At 31.3% G+C, this 17,398-nt stretch overlaps 2 long non-coding RNA genes across 2 annotated transcripts; one reads left to right on the top strand and one right to left on the bottom strand.

The window, feature by feature from the left end:
- Nucleotides 1-8,628: 8,628 nt before the first annotated feature.
- On the top strand, nt 8,629-11,528 carry LOC117326985. Its single transcript, XR_004532557.1, has 2 exons — nt 8,629-8,974; nt 9,857-11,528. It is a non-coding gene; the product is annotated as an uncharacterized LOC117326985 (long non-coding RNA).
- A 22-nt stretch (nt 11,529-11,550) lies between these two features.
- On the bottom strand, nt 11,551-14,536 carry LOC117326984. The gene is made up of 3 exons (XR_004532556.1): nt 14,177-14,536; nt 13,680-13,823; nt 11,551-12,319 (listed from the first exon to the last, which is right to left on the bottom strand). It is a non-coding gene; the product is annotated as an uncharacterized LOC117326984 (long non-coding RNA).
- Nucleotides 14,537-17,398: the final 2,862 nt, after the last annotated feature.

Raw genomic sequence — 17,398 nt, 5'->3', positions numbered from 1 at the left:
TTCCCTACAAACAGTATCTTTTGATACAAGTGATAGTGCCTTGTAGCATCAGTGACGCGGCCTGGTGATACAAATCTGTCCAAAAGTATCTTTCGATTTCATCGCGGCGGTGTATATAAAGTATCGCCGATTTTACCGAAACGATTTGGTAAAACGGTACTTTCTTTCAATAATTTCAAATTCTAATGCTTCTTAGATCAATACATTGCAGATCCCGGAAGGACCAGCCGCCCATTGGACCACGACGGAGATATGGCCGACGGATATCCGGTCAGGTATTTCCGGTCAGTCTAGGTAATGATTTTTTTCTGTCTTTTTTGCTGTTGTAGGATTGAAGGGCAGATTATTTGTCAGATTCAAGTTCTTACAAGGCTACATTCAAACCTTAACGGGTGGTTATGAATGCACCAAGTTTGAATGATGTTTCTGTACATTTGCTTCCCTTTCCCTACAAACAGTATCTTTTGATACAAGTGATAGTGCCTTGTAGCATCAGTGACGCGGCCTGGTGATACAAATCTGTCCAAAAGTATCTTTCGATTTATCGCGGCGGTGTATATAAAGTATCGCCGATTTTACCGAAACGATTTGGTAAAACGGTACTTTCTTTCAATAATTTCAAATTCTAATGCTTCTTAGATCAATACATTGCAGATCCCGGAAGGACCAGCCGCCCATTGGACCACGACGGAGATATGGCCGACGGATATCCGGTCAGGTATTTCCGGTCAGTCTAGGTAATGATTTTTTTCTGTCTTTTTTTTGCTGTTGTAGGATTGAAGGGCAGATTATTTGTCAGATTCAAGTTCTTACAAGGCTACATTCAAACCTTAACGGGTGGTTATGAATGCACCAAGTTTGAATGATGTTTCTGTACATTTGCTTCCCTTTCCCTACAAACAGTATCTTTTGATACAAGTGATAGTGCTTTGTATCATCAGTGACGCGGCCTGGTGATACAAATCTGTCCAAATGTATCTTTCGATTTCATCGCGGCGGTGTATATAAAGTATCGCCGATTTTACCGAAACGATTTGGTAAAACGGTACTTTCTTTCAATAATTTCAAATTCTAATGCTTCTTAGATCAATACATTGCAGATCCCGGAAGGACCAGCCGCCCATTGGACCACGACGGAGATATGGCCGACGGATATCCGGTCAGGTATTTCCGGTCAGTCTAGGTAATGATGTTTTTTCTGTCTTTTTTGCTGTTGTAGGATTGAAGGACAGATTATTTGTCTGATTCAAGTTCTTACAAGGCTACATTCAAACCTTAACGGGTGGTTATGAATGCACCAAGTTTGAATGATGTTTCTGTACATTTGCTTCCCTTTCCCTACAAACAGTATCTTTTGATACAAGTGATAGTGCCTTGTATCATCAGTGACGCGGCCTGGTGATACAAATCTGTCCAAATGTATCTTTCGATTTCATCGCGGCGGTGTATATAAAGTATCGCCGATTTTACCGAAACGATTTGGTAAAACGGTACTTTCTTTCAATAATTTCAAATTCTAATGCTTCTTAGATCAATACATTGCAGATCCCGGAAGGACCAGCCGCCCATTGGACCACGACGGAGATATGGCCGACGGATATCCGGTCAGGTATTTCCGGTCAGTCTAGGTAATGATTTTTTTTCTGTCTTTTTTGCTGTTGTAGGATTGAAGGACAGATTATTTGTCAGATTCAAGTTCTTACAAGGCTACATTCAAACCTTAACGGGTGTTTATGAATGCACCAAGTTTGAATGATGTTTCTGTACATTTGCTTCCCTTTCCCTACAAACAGTATCTTTTGATACAAGTGATAGTGCCTTGTATCATCAGTGACGCGGCCTGGTGATACAAATCTGTCCAAATGTATCTTTCGATTTCATCGCGGCGGTGTATATAAAGTATCGCCGATTTTACCGAAACGATTTGGTAAAACGGTACTTTCTTTCAATCATTTCAAATTCTAATGCTTCTTAGATCAATACATTGCAGATCCCGGAAGGACCAGCCGCCCATTGGACCACGACGGAGATATGGCCGACGGATATCCGGTCAGGTATTTCCGGTCAGTCTAGGTAATGATTTTTTTCTGTCTTTTTTGCTGTTGTAGGATTGAAGGGCAGATTATTTGTCAGATTCAAGTTCTTACAAGGCTACATTCAAACCTTAACGGGTGGTTATGAATGCACCAAGTTTGAATGATGTTTCTGTACATTTGCTTCCCTTTCCCTACAAACAGTATCTTTTGATACAAGTGATAGTGCCTTGTATCATCAGTGACGCGGCCTGGTGATACAAATCTGTCCAAATGTATCTTTCGATTTCATCGCGGCGGTGTATATAAAGTATCGCCGATTTTACCGAAACGATTTGGTAAAACGGTACTTTCTTTCAATAATTTCAAATTCTAATGCTTCTTAGATCAATACATTGCAGATCCCGGAAGGACCAGCCGCCCATTGGACCACGACGGAGATATGGCCGACGGATATCCGGTCAGGTATTTCCGGCCAGTCTAGGTAATGATTTTTTTTCTGTCTTTTTTGCTGTTGTAGGATTGAAGGGCAGATTATTTGTCAGATTCAAGTTCTTACAAGGCTACATTCAAACCTTAACGGGTGGTTATGAATGCACCAAGTTTGAATGATGTTTCTGTACATTTGCTTCCCTTTCCCTACAAACAGTATCTTTTGATACAAGTGATAGTGCCTTGTAGCATCAGTGACGCGGCCTGGTGATACAAATCTGTCCAAAAGTATCTTTCGATTTCATCGCGGCGGTGTATATAAAGTATCGCCGATTTTACCGAAACGATTTGGTAAAACGGTACTTTCTTTCAATAATTTCAAATTCTAATGCTTCTTAGATCAATACATTGCAGATCCCGGAAGGACCAGCCGCCCATTGGACCACGACGGAGATATGGCCGACGGATATCCGGTCAGGTATTTCCGGCCAGTCTAGGTAATGATTTTTTTTTTGTGTGTGTTTGCTGTTGTAGGATTGAAGGGCAGATTATTTGTCAGATTCAAGTTCTTACAAGGCTACATTCAAACCTTAACGGGTGGTTATGAATGCACCAAGTTTGAATGATGTTTCTGTACATTTGCTTCCCTTTCCCTACAAACAGTATCTTTTGATACAAGTGATAGTGCCTTGTAGCATCAGTGACGCGGCCTGGTGATACAAATCTGTCCAAAAGTATCTTTCGATTTCATCGCGGCGGTGTATATAAAGTATCGCCGATTTTACCTAAACGATTTGGTAAAACGGTACTTTCTTACAATAATTTCAAATTCTAATGCTTCTTAGATCAATACATTGCAGATCCCGGAAGGACCAGCCGCCCATTGGACCACGACGGAGATATGGCCGACGGATATCCGGTCAGGTATTTCCGGCCAGTCTAGGTAATGATTTTGTTTTGTGTGTTTGCTGTTGTAGGGCATATTATTCTAATGCTTCTTAAAATTAACAATAATCATCGTTTTAAAACTGAAATAAAATAACACCGATAAAAATTTTAAAAAGAAACATACAGAATAAGGTTAATATAAAAAAAATAGAAATAAGAAATTAACTAGATTTAAAATGTAAAAATCATTTTAAAAAATAATTAAATTTTAAGTGAACAACAATCAAACAATTTAAAAATTATATCAGTATGAAAACAAAATACATATAAAAACTCAAATAAAAAAAACAATAAAATAAATTAAACCAAATATAGAGTTAAGATAGTTCAAAATAAACGAAAAAAAATCTAAAAATTAAATATGAAACCAAAATTAAATTGATACAATACTAATATTTGATAATCTTGTGCAAATCGAATGAAATAAAATCATGAAAACCAAAATTTTACAGAATTGCTTAGATAACCTTTTGTGGGACAATATTGATTTGAATCTAATATCATTGATTTTACTAAACAATTATTTGATAAAACGATACTATATTAAATATTTCCAAATAACACCCTTTAGATTAATACTTTTTCAGATCCGGAAAGGAGCAAAAGACCATGTCGGCTGGAGCGGTGGAGTGTTTAATTGGTCTATTAAATAATGTTTTGATTTGATGTGTTTTTGAATTTTTGATATACATTATAGAAAAAATAGAATTTATTCTTTGGGTCAATTTTTTTCGCGTTTTGATGTAATTTTTCAAATATCAACCAAAGATTTCATTTTCAGATCGATGTAGAATTAATTATCCAAAATAATTTGAAATAATTTTAATACTGAAAATTTTAAAATATTTTTTGTAAGCTTAACATTTTTATGAGTTCAATCATCAGATCAATAAGCTATACAAAATTTCAAATATATTTTTGAATGCATTCCTTAAATCATTATACTCTTTAAATGTTTATTTGATTATTTGAAAAAACTTTTTGAGTTCAATATTTTAATGTATTTTTTTAAAAAGTTTTTCAAATCAATCTTCACATTAATTTTTTGACTTGTGTTCTTTAATTCTTTTGAATACATTTTTGAGGAAAATTATTTTTAAATGTACATTTGTTGTGTTTTTTAATAAATTTTTTAATTTAATTTTCAGATTAATTTTGACATGAAGTCTAAATATTTTTTTAACTTATTTTTTGAAAAAATCTTTACATCAGTATATTATTAATGTATTCTTAAAATAAATTTTTGAATTCATTTACATGATTTAATATTTAATTTTTTAAAGAATATTTTTATTCAATCTTCACTTTTTTTTAATAAATTTTTGAATTTAATTTTGAGATTAAATTTAAATATTTTTTAATTTATTTTTTAAAATACTAATTTTTAAATCCAAATTTCAGGTCATTGTTTTTTTCAAGTATTCAAAAATTTATTGCATTAGGTCATTGTTGAATTAAGTATTCTTTAATTCTTTTGAATAAATTCTTTGAGTAAAATGATTTTAAAATGTATTTTTTAATAATTTTTTAATTTAACTCAGATTAATTTTGAAATGAAGTCTAAATAGTTTTTAGATATTTTCCAATTTTCAGGTCATTGTTGAATTAAGTCTTCAAATACTTTTTTGATTCTTTGAAATAAATTTTTGAATGGTTGAAATATTAAAAAAAAAAAATTCTTTACATCAGTATTTTAATATTATGTATTTGATATATTTTTGTGTTCCCTCTTTACATCAATTATGTATCTATTCTTGAAATAATTTTTTGAATTCATTTAAAAATTTAATGTTTTTTGAAGAATATTTGAATACAATCTTCACATTAATTTTTGACTTGCAGATTTAAGTTTTAAAGCTAGATGTTTCATATGAATTTTTGAATTCATTCTTGACATCAGTATTTCAATATTTAGTCTTCATTAGATTTTTGAGTTCCTTCTTGATATCAATAATGTATCTATCCTTTAATGAATTTTTGAATTTAATCTTCACATTAATTGTTGACCTGTAGATGAAACTTTTTAAACTAGATTTTTCTGAAATAAATTTTTAGATCAATTTTTCAGGTCATTGTTGAATTAAGTCCTAAATATTCTTTTATTCTTCTGAAAAAATTTTAGAGTAATTTTTTTTTAAATGCATTTTTTAATAAATTTTTCAATTTAATTTTCAGATTAATTCTGACATGAAGTCTAAATATTTTTTTTACTTATTTTTCAAAATACTAATTTTTATATCCATCTTTCAGGTCATTATTGAATAAAGTCTTTACATACTTTTTCTGATTCTTTGAAATAAATTTTTGAATACTTGAAATATTTTAAAAACTAATTCTTTAAATCTTTGTTAAGTTCATTATCATTTTTGTTTATTTCGATCATCACATCAATGTTTACTTGCAGCTATACAAAAAATCAAATATAAAATTTTGAATGTATTCTTCAGATCATTGTCAAAATCAGTCTTTAAATATTTTTAATTCTTTGAAATAAATTTTTGAATACTTTTTAAACATTTTTTTCAAATATAAATTATATGATCCTTTTTTCAGGTCATTGTTGAATTTAGTATTTAAATATTTATTAATTCTTTTAAATTTAAATGTTGAATTTAGTATTTAAATATTTATTAATTCTTTTAAATACATTTTTGAGTTGAAATGTTTCAACATTGTTTTGTATAGTTTTTTTTAAATAGATGTTTTTTTATTCATTTTTCAGGTCATTGTTGAAACTAATGGCCTTAAAATATTTTTAATTTTGGAAATAAATTTTTAATATTTAAATATTTTAAAAACTTATTTAAATTTCTTTTATTTCCATCTAAGATTAATTTTTAACTTTTATATGAAACTGTTTAAACCTAATTCTTCAGATATTTTTTTTAAAATAAATTTTTGAATTCAATTTTCAGATTGATTTTAACTTGTAGTCTTAACATTTTTTTAAATACATATTTTTGGATACATTTTTCAGGTCAATGTTGAATTTAATGGTATTTAAATTTGTTTTAATTCTTAGAAATAGATTTTGAATGAATTCTTGAAATATTTCAAAGTTTATTATTTTTTTGAATTCAATCATCAGATCAATGGTATTTTACTTGCAACTATAAACAAAATCAAATATAAATTTTTGAATGCATTCTTCAGATCATTGTTAGATTTAGTCTTTAAATTTTTTATTTTTTTTAATTATGTTTTAAAATAAATTTTTGAATTGAAGTATTTTGAAATGTATTCCTGAAAACATTTTGGAACCATCAGATTTGTTGACTTGTATTTTTATATTATTTTTCAAATATTAATATATTCCGTATATTTAAATCAATGTTGAATTTATTAAAACAAAAATTAATTCAAATATTTCAATATTCATTGTTAAATAATAATTAAATAGTAATAGTAATTGGTTTTTTTAATTCGGATTAATTTTGACTTGTAGCTTAACCCTTTTTTTAATATAAATACATTTTTCAGTTCATTGTTGAACTTAGTCTTTAAATATTTTGTTGAAATGTTGAGGAATAATAAATTTTTGAATTTACTAACCAGATCAATTTTGACCTTTCAAGATTTTTTTTAACTTAATGAAATCATTTTAAAATGTATTTAATATTTTTTTAATTCATTTTTTCAGATCAATTTTTAATTGGCTGTTTTTCTGTTAAGATCAATTTTTGATTTTTGAAATTCATTCTTGGAATTGAAATTGTTTTTGAATTTCTTGATAATTCTTTTTAATTGATTCCTTTAGATATTATTTAAAATTTAAAATTTATTCTTTATTGATTTCAGATCAATTCTAATTATTTTTTTCAATAATTCTATTTTTTTTTATAAATTGATCTTTTTGCCTCTCAACTGATGAAGCCCGGGCAAACTTGTAACTTATTATTAAAGGGCAGAAACTCAATTGCCATATCGATTTCATATCATTCACTTTCTATAATTGACTTTCACTACATGTATGTGTTTTGGCTGTTGTTATTATGGCAACAAAACTTTATTAATAGTAACAATCCAGAAAAAGAAACATTTTCCAAAATTTATGAAATTATTTTGGCAGTTGAGTCTTGAGGTCATTACACACCTCTTCTAACATTATGGAGCAGTTATCTCCGTTGTCAGTCCATCAGTATCAATTATAGTCAATTATAGTTAATGTCACAGCATGAAAGGAACATAAAAAATATTCATTGAATCTTACAGTTGTGCAACTATTCAAGAATAGAATAATTGGGCGATATAGCTTTTATTACGAAATGCCACTTTTTGGCGATAGGAATCAAATTTGTGGCAAAATGTTTTGTTTTTTCTTTTCTTTTTTGGACGAGTCTGTAATCCGTTTATATACGTGTAGTAAGGAATGACAAAACAGACATACAGTGAAAGCGCTAGTGCAAAATATAACTCTTTGCAATCATCAGTTTTATATACAATTTACTTGAAAATTCGTTAACTTCATCATATGTGTGTATATATAAAGAAAAATAAAACAAAAGCCAAGATTAACCTTCATAGGCGGACTTGAACACTGGTGCATATGTGTGTGTGTGTGTGTGTGTGTGTGTGTGTATGTATTAACAAAAGAAGCCATATACATATATAATCAAATATAAATCTTTGAATGCATTCTTCAGATCATTGTTAAATTTAGACTTTAAATATTTTTTATTATTTTTAAATAAATTTTGAATTAAATATTTTAAAATACTATTCCTGAAAACATTTTGGAATTCAACCATCATATTTGCTGACTTGTATTTTTATATTATTTTTCAAATATTAATTTTTTTCAATATATTCTTTACATCAATGTTGAATTTATCAAAACAGAAATGAATTCATTCAAATATTTCAATATTCATTGTTAAATAATTTTTTTGAACTCGATCTTCGGATTCATTTCGACTTAACCATTAACCAGTAACCTTAACCTTAACCATTTTGTATCTGTTTTTAATATAAATTATTGAATACATTTTTCAGGTCATTGTTGAATTCAATCTTGAAATGTTAAGAAATTTATTTTTGAAAAATATTTTTTTGAATTTAATAACCAGATCAGTTTTGACCTGTAGCTTTAACATTTTATGTAGCTTTTCAAGAATTTATTTTATTAATGAAATCATTTTTAAATGTATTTAATATTTTTTAAATCATTTTTTAGATCAATTTTTAATTGACTGTTTTTCTGTTAAAGGGACTAAATGGTTAGATTTCAATAATTTCTACATGCATTTGATTTCCGGAAAGCGTTGTGATACTTGAAATTAAATTGTTTACAAAATTATGACACTTTTTGTGAAATATTGGCAATGTTTATCAACTTCGAATTATCGCTGAACAACATTTGTTGTTTACATCGGAGAGAGCCGAGTGCGTCACATGATTTCAGTATCCTCGCTTTCACCCGACGAAAATGGAATCGAGGTAAGTGTAAACATTTTGTCACGTGGATGTAGAACGTGATTACTTTGCAATCGGATGGTTTATACGGTCTCGAGGAGTACCGATCGTTATTCACTATTGTTGATTGAGAGCTCAAACAGATAAAAGTACGTATAACCCTCAGAAGTAGCATGTAAAATTTTGACATTCGGCAATGGGGCCTCCAAAGGGGACTTCGTTTCGTTTATTGTGATGTAGGAAAACATTATTATTATTCATCTTTGAAGTGTTCATTCAATTCAATATCGTCCCAATGTAAAAAATCGAAGTGTAAACTCAAATTGGAATTGCTATTTTGTATGACCGTAAGTGCTATGACGACGTAACAGCTATACAGTTGTAACCAGACATATATGTCTCTGTTGTAACATACAAAAAAAATGCCGATCACTAACGTGATAGGCCTACCCAAAATTGAATTCGATTTAAATCTGATTAATGGAGATCTACATTGTAAATTGATTGCACTGAGAGCAATACACAAACTGTAGGTCTAGATATAAGAAAAAATAATTCAGTTTTACACAGAAATTGTAATTTATTCGACTGTTTGAATCCCTCGGCCTTTCAGATTGACATCCTAATTAAAAATCGGAACCTTCATTGAGTTAGTAGTTTTTGCACTTAACTTTGCTTCTGTTTAATGATTGTAGTTAAAATGTTGTTGAAAGCCTTGTACGTTATTTAATGAATTATATAATTAAATATGTACGTTAAGAAATGGATAACACTGATACATGGTAAAAGATGGATATGAGTATTGTTGATTATCTCATTTATATCAATAATGTATTATCTCACTTATATCAATTTATCATCGATATAAATGAGATATTTAATTCACAATACTGATGTCCATACTGTTTTAATAATTCAATGATTAGCTGACAGTCTCAATGATAGTCATGGATTGAGGAATTGGACTATTCTCAAGTTTACCTACATGTACAATTATGTTCATTTATATGTTACATGTTCTTGTATTTCAGTCAACCTCAATATCATCTTGATTGGCAAGTCAGCAGAGCATGCAGTCTAATTATATATGGGTAGAGGTCAAGGTGACAGGAGTAAAGAAAATATAGAAATCGTGAAAATTTAAGCATTTTATTGGTAATCACTTTGTCTGTTTGCCCATACACATAAGCTGAATTATCTTATTTCAAGTTAGTTGTTTTGACACCTGTGCAGTGAAAAGGTTTGATATAAAATCAAAATAAATTACATTACATCATTGAATTCATGGAAACCTTTTGTTTTATGTACCATATTTCATATGCAGCAGTTTTCACTGATACTGGCTTATGTAAAACAAGAGGCCAATTGGCCTTAATGGTCACCTGAGTTTTGAAATATTCAATTTAATTGACCCTTTTTAGCCTCGCCCAGAAGGTCAGTCAGGGCCAACATGTGCATGCGATCAAGCTGTCATCCCATGCTGATAATGTTAATGAAGTTAGAATGAATTTCAATAGAAATCAAACAAATGCTGATCAAAATTGTGATTTCCCTATATAAATTTAGTCCCCCATCAGGGTCATGAAATTCACAATTTTTGTTAAAGACACCAGTATATGATTCTACCATATCTGCGAGCTGAGAAGATCTTTCAAATTTTAGTCAATTTGACCCTTTTTGACCCTGCCCCTCAGGTCCCTGGAGGTTGGGACTATGTAATCCACAGTTTTGGTTGACCTTTTGACCATGAAAGCTTACTGACAAATTGTTTAAAGACAAGCAAGGAAAGACGACGGACAAAAGTCAGTTAGAATAGGTCACTTCATACTTCATCTCAGTTGACCTAAAGATCCAACCCTAATTTATCAGAATATCAACAGAACAGTGACTTATGATGTTGATAATACACTAAACAGTAAATGCACAGTACAATTTGTCTCACAAATAGTTTTGATATAGAAAACACTGAGAAAAGTCAAACATGCAAATAAAGAATTTACCACATTGTATTTATTGTCTTGCTCAGATGTAAGCATTGGCATCAATGACTAGAGAAAGTTGACTGCCATGACTAGTGACTTAACATCAATGACAATTGTTGGCATCAGTGATAATTGAGTGTTGACATCAATGACTATTGAGTATTATGGAGTGTTGACATACATGACTGGAGTATTATGGAGTGTTGACATACGTTACTAATGAGTACTAGTGAGTGTTGTCATCCATGACTATTGAGTATTAGTGAGTGTTGACATAAATGACTATTGAGTACTACTACTAGTGAGTGTTGTCATCCATGACCATTGAGTACTAGTGTGTGTTGACATTAAAGACTATTGAGCACTAGTGGGTGTTGACATCAATGAATTTTGAGAGTTTATAAATTACTTGTGAGTGTTAACATGAATATTTCAATAGTGCACACATGTACAGCTATGAATAATCATTTTTGACTAAGCATTTAATTTCAGACCAGACAATGTTGTTTGTCTCTTGAGATTATATAAATTTTGAAATTAAGGCTGCACTGATTATCATATGACATTAATGGAATGGATAACAGCTAAGCTATTATAGTAACATTATACCAATAAACTAAATACTACTCAAATTTAAGTTACATTTCAAACATTTTTCTACTTTTGAACTACCTCTCCCAACAATGGTTCAAACTACAAGTGGACTAGATGTAATTCTTGAGAAAAAAAAATGAGTTAAATCCTTTTTTTTTTTGCTATACCAGGTAATTCTCTTATTTTGCCCCGAAAGGTGCCACTCAGATGATGGTGACGCTTCATTTATGCAACATATAACATTGCCACATAATTCTCCTGACCAAATTTCATCAAATCCATTTAATTGTTCAGGACTAGTAGAATTTCTAAAAGAGTTTCCATTCTGACCAGTGAACTAAAAAAATGTTAATAATAAGACCATTACAAAGGGCAATAACTCTGCAAACTACTGTCAAAAACTACTGTCCAATAATTTCTATTTTTGAAGTTGTCTGAGATCTTGTCGATATATGGCTGCTTATAAAGTTTTATTAAATTTGGTATATTCTGACATTTACTCAAGTTATTCAAATATTGTGTTCACAATGTTGACAGACGAATGCCGGACGCCTCAGTATGGCATACTCACCTTGGTCCTTCGGACCAGGTCAGCTACTAAACGTAAGGACAGATATTCAAAAGTAATAGTCTCTGGAACGTGATTAGTCTCAAAATGTCAATTATTCCCATTCATCTTAATTGGGATTTCTTCTCCTCTACCATTTGGGCAGTAGATGGTGGAGGAGCATGGGCTAGGAGTTTGAATCTTCTGGGATCTATTTGATGCAAGGGTTTTGGCTAGATATTCCAGTTCTATCTGTTATTCTGTTGGCCACTATCAGATTGATGAGTCCCTGGATGTGTTGGTATGTCCTTTCCACCTTGTACGGCACTTTTTGTCCTCCAAGAACTTTTGTGTTATAAATCCTGTGATATCTATAAGAAGAAGAAAAGATATTTTCTTACACAAAATCAATGTAATTTCCAGTTACACAAACCAACAAAATGTGCAAAATTGGCAATATTATAATCATGCCTTATATTGAAACATAGCAGTCATTATTTATCATGCAAAGATGGCTCTTCACGATATTTTGTCTGATTTTTCATCAAATAATTCGCCTGTCAACATTTTCTCAACTTACATTCAAGCTTAATTAGCCTCTACACACAATCAAGGCTTCTGCTGGGTCTTAAATATGTATACCAGTATCAATAGTTGAAAAATGTAAATTCAACACAACATATGTTGTGTTTCGCTTACGTTTTCGGGCCTAATGACTATCTTAAGGCATGATATTGTATATATGTGACATCATAATGTGGTATCCAAGACGTCAAATAAATGAAGCGTATGAAGATGGCCATTAGGCCCGAAAACACCATGGGAAATAACTAAACTAATTATGGTGTTATTGCATTAATTTGGTGAATCAATCACTATCAATATATAATGCAAAAAAAAAAAAAATACTAAATTCACGAAATTGATACTCCAGAAGTTTTTCAATCTCCAATTGCACAATATCTTACCAAATACACTAAGAATTCAGCAATTTTCAACAAGTGTTAAAAGTAGAGGATACATGTGTAACAGGAGATCAGGAGATAACGTAGCGTAAGCGGCCAGACCGGGGTTCCAACCCGGGCCTCCGAACACCAGCCGGATGCTCTACCAACTATTGAGCTACCTGGTCACTGATGATCGACTCAGTCCAGTCCCGCTACACATGCATGCAGCTCATGCATGAATTATAGTGGTCAAAACTGATTGGTTCACTTATTCTGATTCAAATTATTAATTACAAAAAAAATCCATTATTGGTAGCTGCTAAACAAAAACAATATTTCAAATCCATTCATTTTAATTAGAAAAAAAAATTGTTATCGAAAATTGATCGGTTGGTGGTATCTGATTACAAACCAATACATGTATAGGAATTGGTTATGTTTTCAAACTGATTATATACAATATGTGTCATATACTATACATGTAGACCAAAACATGTAATCAAACTTGACGCCTATAGATACGTATATATATCTACATTTTTTTGTATATCAATATGCAAATCATAACGTAATAACAGTTCACAGTGATACATGACTTGTGTTGTATAATTATGAGAATTTTGAATGTTAATTAGCATCGACAGAAACTATTCCACGACTTTTTAATTATACGACTCAATAAATAAATAATGTTCTTCCTTCGCATCCAAATGCTAATGATTTATATAAATATTTGTTAATTAATGGCCTCAAGGATTAGTAATTAATTAACTATGAAAAATACCTAAGTGCGACTAGTAATAGTGTCGTCCGTAGTGGCTGCATGTACTCCATGTCGCCTGTGGTCATCTTCATTGCTTGGCTTCAGTTTCTTTATGACCAGATCTACATTATACGTACGCTCTAGATCTCAGGCTTGCTTTCAAAACTGTACAACGGAATATTAATAACACAATGTAAACTTAATGTGTAATATACAGGCAGTCTAACAAAAGCATAAAGTCATCAAGTTTACTTTCTGGTATAATACGATTAATTTGACAAATGTCAAAATTCCCTCTTGGGCGCCCCCTTTGATTTGTATTCCCATTTAGGACATGTTGAGGCCAATACCAAGCGATTCATGCCGTGTTAACACTACGTGACCTTTCTTAAGCTTAATCTCGATATCAGTTGTTACCATTTATGATAATTATGTATCATCAAGTACTATCAAGTCATCATCTGGGCGTACACGACAGTTGATCTACGAAACATCGAAGTCCAGTGCTGTCAACTAACCTGTTCAAGGCATTAGCTTGGCCAAAGGAGGGTCTGTTTTAATCCCTTCGGTCTTTTTTAACTGATGCCATCTGCTTGCTCTGTCTCTAAGATACGTGTTCGTCTTTGTGAAGTTAAAATCACGTTCTCGATTATTCGTTTCTTCTTGCTCTCGGTTAAAACTGATTCAGGACCCTTCCACTTAGATCGGGTGTTCGCCATTTTTGTTATGATGTTTCCAATTTCCCGCATCGCGCATGCGCAAAGGTACGCAGAGGTATTTGTTTACACACATCGAAAAATAATAATATGAAATAACTACTAGGTTAGTCAAATTTATTTTATTTTTTTCATTAAATTTTAACAAATTGTTATGGACACTTTTGAAATGTATAATTAACATAAAGTGCTTAACTTTTTACATCATTTTAAATCGTATATCCTTTTTTATATATTATTTAAGTGGAAATCTAGCCATTTAGTCCCTTTAAGATTAATTTTTTATTTTTGAAATTCATTCTTAAAATTGTTTCTGAATTTATTGATAATTCTTTTAATTGATTCCTTTAGATATTACATGTATTTCAAAATTTTTTCTTAATAGATTTCAGATCAATTTTAATAATTTTTTCAATAATTCTAATAATGATAGTAATAATAAATTTTAAACTGATCTTTTTTTTAATTTTCTTTATTTTTAATTTTTTTTAATTTTTTTTTTATCTTTTTGCCTCTCAGCTGATGAAGCCCGAGCAAATTGTTTCTTATTATCAAAGGCCAGAAACTCAATTGCCATATCGATTTCATATCATTTACTTTCTATAATTGAACACTGGTGCATATGTGTGTGTATATGTATCAATAAAAGAAGCCATATATATATATGTGTGTGTGTGAAGCTATTGTAGTTATCACAATCCAAGATGTTTTACCTTATATTGTGACAACTACATTAGTTTAGAAAGGAGATGTATTCTTTGTCTGAAGTTTGATTCACTGGATACGTAAGATACTGGGTTCGGATTCATAAAACGAAAATGGCCATTTAAAACCCGTGAAACAATTTATTTATTTAACGCTCCTGGCGATATTTGTTAAAATCAATTTTCCATGTTCAGAAATTATTGCTTAACTTCCGAGCCACTGAAAGTCGGTCAGAGAGAGATAGAGAGATCTGTAAAGTCTCGACAAAGTGAATGAACGAGTAACTACTGTGGTGTTAGGTAGAGTATCGGCTTACAAGGAAACGAAAGCACCTGTTCCGATGAAAAAAAGTGTTGTACATGTAGGTTTTGTGAGATAACTTTTCATGATTATTTTCGTCTTTATTGTTGGAAGTTACATGCAGAGTTTTGTTTCTCAGAGTTAAAATTGCGGTACTATCTTGTGAAATATGGATGTGGATTAAATCTTTTTAATTTTTTCCATCCTACGTCATCTAAAAGACGCTTGCATAAATGTTAAATATAAATTTTGAAAATGGCAGGGGTCTGGGTACTGTCCAAGCACAAGGGTTCGTTACAAGTGACATGCTATGCGAGATGGGTCGCACTCGCGTATGTATGCTTATAACATGCATATATTGATTAATATTGGCATGCAACAAACCCGATTTAATTTCCATGTTGGATGAAATAAATAGAATTCGTGCGTGTTCTTCGCGCTACTCTTCCAGATGTAACAGTGCTGTAATGGCATTGACTGCGGTAGACACCTATGAAACACGTGATAAATTGACAGGTGTTGGATTCAAGATAAACACAAAGTAACATAGAAGCTGAGGCATCCCTAGGACTTGTGCTGGATCAGCAGCCCTTGTAAGATTTACCTCCCTTGTGTGTACAGGATTACTACCCCCTTTTAATTTGTTACTCTTCACGCACAGAAGATTTCCAGAACACATTTCGACAGACAAGATACAAGAAGATTTATTTATAGTCGTATATGTTAAAACAAGGAACATGAACAGACACGGAGATAATCCCGATATTCACTATTTAGTAGATTCCACCAGTGTTACAAGCTGTTTGGATTGCGTCAGATGAAAAAGTTCGTTTTGCGCCAATTACAGCTTACGGCTGTGGAGCCATGCCCTTATCTGGGGCAATGTTTTGAGGTATTTTATTGTTATAGTGAAAATACTGCCACTACTTTTACTAAAAACTTAAAATATAAGCATACGCACTTTAATGATATGTCAATGTTAATATTTATAACATAAACATTGTTTTGCTGATAAATCAAATCATTAAAGAAATCAACATTCACAGGCTTCGACCACAGGTCCTGTGCTTCGACCAAGGACATAGAATATTATTGAGGAAGATATCTTATTATTTTAACAGTTGTTGTTGTCTTTTTTTGTTGTTGTTGTTGTCTTTTTTTGTTGTTGTTGTTGTTTTAACGTAGTGACATTTTAAAGAACAAGATGTCAACATCCAATCCTTTATATAGTAAACCTTGAAAATGTAGCCACCTCCATTCAACAGTTTTAAGCTTATACAACACACATACATGTTCATGTATCTGAAGCTGTACTTGTCATACAGCACTTGAATTATAGAACACTTGTATTTGTAATTTTATAATTGTCATCTATAAAGTTACCTGCTAACAAACATATTATATACACATGTGGATCATGTGGACCTAAAGCCATAGCTTTTTTACAGTTCACGCTAACATGTTTTTTGCAATATTGTTTAAAAACAAAATTTTGGCATACAGTTTAAATCAGCATTTAAGTGTTTCCCTATTGCATTAAGAAAATGATTAATTGTTCTTTACCTTTAAATTTATAACTGATGGGGATTTTACCTCTTCTTGTAATTTAAGAAAATCAGCATATAAATATTTATTGAATATCTTTATTGTGAAGAAAAATGTATATACAAATTAATTATTTTTCGATGATTCGCAAAACAAAACCTATAAAGTTTATATATGGGTAGTGTTAGATGCTAATTTCAGGTAGGTAAGGCAGAGGATTGATTGATTGATGTGGCTTAACGTCCTTGTTCCGGTTATAACCGAGCCTAGGACACGGTAAGGCAGAGGAGCCTGGCACAGCATGCTATGGTAAGGCAGAGGAGCCTGGCACAGCATGCTATAAATGAACCCCTGGGGGTAATTGGGGACTTGACAAAACTATAACATGGTGTTAAAACAGACACACCTTGAAGTGTACCCGGAACGATTTGCTATGTTAAGCTTAAAATGTGATTTAGGATGAAACTAAAAATG

This window comes from Pecten maximus, chromosome 5 (genome assembly GCF_902652985.1).
Source record: "Pecten maximus chromosome 5, xPecMax1.1, whole genome shotgun sequence".
NCBI lineage: Eukaryota > Metazoa > Mollusca > Bivalvia > Pectinida > Pectinidae > Pecten > Pecten maximus.
Note: the sequence above shows the minus strand (reverse complement) of the source record. Positions and strands in the feature narration are given on the sequence as shown.